Source organism: Poecilia reticulata, linkage group LG21 (genome assembly GCF_000633615.1).
Source record: "Poecilia reticulata strain Guanapo linkage group LG21, Guppy_female_1.0+MT, whole genome shotgun sequence".
Lineage (NCBI taxonomy): Eukaryota > Metazoa > Chordata > Actinopteri > Cyprinodontiformes > Poeciliidae > Poecilia > Poecilia reticulata.
In genome coordinates, this window is record NC_024351.1 from 24,466,258 (window position 1) to 24,470,048 (window position 3,791).

Sequence of the window (3,791 nt, forward strand, 5' to 3'; positions counted from 1 at the left end):
AGCATCAGCAACCCCTCAGCAGCAACAGTGAAGTAAACATAGACTGCTTTTACTTAGTATTTTCCCCACATGATGACAATTATGTAGCATGATCCGATTCCATATTAGGTACTTGATTAATATGGGTTGTGGCTATGTTGTTGCATGGTGTTTTAAGATCTTAAGTTCCTTTTCAACTTTGAGCCCGTTAGTACTGCTAATAAATTAAAATCTGGGATTTGATATCAGAAAAGACCTTAAGTGCTTGTTTGCAGAGGTGTGAGAACTCCCTGCCTGTCATGATGGTATTCAATTTTCGAAACCACATGCAAGAACACAACCAGAAGAGATGGATAAAAGTACAATGATGATTTATTGAAGTCAGGGAAAAGGGAATGGGAAATGAATACTGGAACTGAGGACCGGGTCGTCTTACTGCCAACAAGAGACACAAGATTAGAAACGGGAAGGTGAATGTTTTCCAGGAATAAATCAGGAGATGCTTACTTGGTAGGGAGGTGAGGAGGACTTGAGTATAGCGTTGGTTTGTATGACTCGTTGGAGAGCGGACAGGTTAGTTAACGGATGGAGGAGCGGCCTTGACTTCGGTTTAGTAGTACTTTTTCTCCGGTTGGGTTCGGGCTTGGGTCTCCAGACCCGGAAAGTCCCGAAGGGGAATCCACCGGAGAAGGATCGACGAAGGGAGAAGATGAACACACGAGGAGTGGCGTCTGACCGGTAACACCGACAGCGTCGAGGGAGGACACAGGAGGTAGGAACACACGAGGAGTGGCGTCTGAATGACGGTTCCAACGACAATAAAAACTCAAACCCAAAACAAAGCAAATAACTAACAAAATAAAAGAGGGAAGAAACACAATCCCTGACACTGCCATGATGGTTGTAAATTAAGTTATTTTCAAACAGCTGGTCATTTCAAACAGTTCTTTTCAGAGACAAGATGCCTCACTGTCCCACTCTATGTAGAATTTATTTCAAACATAAACAACATGTTTGAAATAACATCTCCAGATTCAGTACAGATTTTAACTAAGCCATGAGTGTGTTTCATGTTTTTATGTTTTGATGGAGACCAAGATTAACTTGTAGTCCTAAAACTTCACTTCCACATATCCTTACAGTAGACATGCCCCAGCCACTGAGTTGTGGTATCTGCTGACATTGTTAATTCGTCATATATATAAACAGTAGTGATGTTTATACTGTACATTGGTTACAATATAAACAAGAAATGGCACATGGAAATCTAATTATACTAATCTCTTTTTTTCACCTCTTGGCATGCTACTTATTAGTTTAGTAACATATACTGTATATTCATTTCTTTTTCCAAACCTTTCATTTTTATTTCTGATTTCTCTTCAGCTAACAACACACTAAATGTTATATTATAATGAAATACTAGCTGTTACAATTATTACAGCTTCTTTGACTTTTACAATGTGGTTTGACTTTTACAGAAATTGTATAAAACCACAAATCCAAGACTGAGTTAAATACACAGTTTCAGTAGCAAAGGCAGGCTTGATTTACTGCTGTTGGCGTGGCAACATTTCTGGACAATGTCATGTAAGCAACAGGCTGAAAGCTTGTAATTAAATTTATCCATATTCTGTGCCAACCATTCTAGAAGCAAACTTGAAGAAGACTGTCTGAAATTTCTGGGAGGTGTGCATTTGTTACACCCACCTACTTATTATAGTTTCTGAAAATAAGGAGAGCCAAGAAAATGTGTTGGAAACTCAGAAATGAGCAGCTTGTGAGTGTTTGCTAATGGAGACGAGAAGATTTGCAAAACATGTACAGAAAATGATAACATGGCCAGTTATCACTGGACAAACTCAGTGTAGGCTTCCCAGATTCAGTCTGCTTACTTAATGTTTGTGCTTGTGTAACTTGGCTAAGTGTGGGACACTTACACAATTGGGTTGGAGCAAAAGTAAGCAGGCTGTTTTTCCACAAGAACCAGCTGGATCTGGTGGATTTTTGCAGGCCTCTTATCACGGGAACTCACAGCATTTTGAGATGTAGTTCTTTGTGATTTTGTAATGTTGTAATGTAATTGTTTTGGCCGCCACTTGTACATCCAGATGGTAGCATGAGTCATGACAGTTCATTTGTGGAGCTAAAGTGGTTAATTTCCCTACTCAAAATTAACTATGTCTGTGCCTTGATGCAATGCAGAAAAAAATAAAACCCTAGTATATAACGCACAAAATTGGTGTCTTACAGTCTGTCTTTCAAGTGACTTGTATTTTTCACGCAATAAAACTTACAATGTGCCCTCTATTAATTAATATAGCCTTGATCTCCAAACTGATATATTCATTATGTATTTGTTAGATTTTGTTTATGTACTTTACTGTAGAGGCATCTTGTCCCACTCTATGTAGAATTTATTTCAAACATGAACATGTTTGAAATAACATTTGTCCAGTTTGTCAAAGAGCAGTGGAGTTTTGAAGACTGCTGAGCCCTTGGTGACAACTGTGGATCTGCATCTTCACATCCCAGACTGCTGGGCCTTGGTGACGATGGAGGATCTTCACACCCAGATGACCATCTTCTCTTTCCAGGGGATGAGGACGCAGACCTGCAGGAGGGTGTTGGGTTCCCAGCATGTGAAAGGTCTGACCTCGAGGAAGGGGTGTCGAGAAAAGTCGAGCTCATCCCACTTCCCCATGCTGGAGATTTTAGTTTAATAGTAATAATAAATAAAATTACCTTAAAATTAATGACATAGGTGACATCAAGACCCAATAATAGAGTCAGACTGTAATAAAATTAATCTGGTTGTGTGTGTTGTTACTGTGTCCTGCAAACTTAGCTTTAATTCTACTTTTTTCTATTTAATCATAAAAAATCATAGTCAGGCAGAAAGAGAGTAATGGAACGTGAAGAGCAGGTTTCCTTAATAAAGAGGAAGTTTCCAGTTTGCATCAGTCTAAAAATAGTTCAGACCATTCTTTATTTTAAAGCATTAAAGGTTTAAAGAATAAAATCTAAACATTTTGAGTAATTGGATAAAACCCAAAGTAAAATACTTAAATTAATGACTTCTAATTGGGCCAATAATTAATATTGGTTTAACCAGTGGTTGATGTTGGTTTGATTATAAGAATATTTACACTTACTCTCACACTTGTGGAAGTACTTAAAGGTGAAACAAGTAACTGTAACATGGTATCAGATAATTAGAATAATGGATATTCTTGGTTTCTTTTCAGAAATATCTGTAATAATTCACATTATGATTATAATAAGAGTAACTAATAAGTCATGGTTATTATAACATTATAAATTAATGTTAAATCAGAGAAACTAAAAGGTTATAAATGTGATTTTGACATTGAACTTGAAATAGTGTAAAATGTTGCAACTGTAATTAAAGATCACTGATCCTGTGTTGGAGGTAGATGGGAGGTGAAAAGTCAGGGGGAAAGAGGAACTGATAGGAGAGCGGAGATGACCAGGGCCTTATTGCTATACTTTAACTTTCCTAAGAAAAGGTTGGGCAAGCAACAGGCGTAGGAGGACTATTGAGCAACTCGGGGATCATTGGAACAGAGATCAGGTCATAATGTCTCCAAGGTGATGGATATGAGATCATCTGTCCAAGCAGTCAGCCAATGAAACAGGCACAGCAACAAAGCTAGCCAATGCAAACACACCAAAAGGTGGATAAAGCCTTTATAAGGTGGGTGCAAAAGAGGAACCTTTGGTCGGATCCTTCAGGCAGCTTCGAGCCAAGATGGAGATGGACAAAGAACTCTGCAGCTGAAGAAGAGCCG

General features: G+C 38.3%; 1 long non-coding RNA gene across 1 annotated transcript; it reads right to left on the reverse strand.

Annotated features, from left to right (window-relative positions):
* Positions 1-333: 333 nt before the first annotated feature.
* On the reverse strand, positions 334-948 carry LOC103458056 (uncharacterized). Its single transcript, XR_532527.1, has 2 exons — positions 487-948; positions 334-414 (listed from the first exon to the last, which is right to left on the reverse strand). It is a non-coding gene; the product is annotated as an uncharacterized LOC103458056 (long non-coding RNA).
* Between the last annotated feature and the right edge of the window lie 2,843 nt (positions 949-3,791).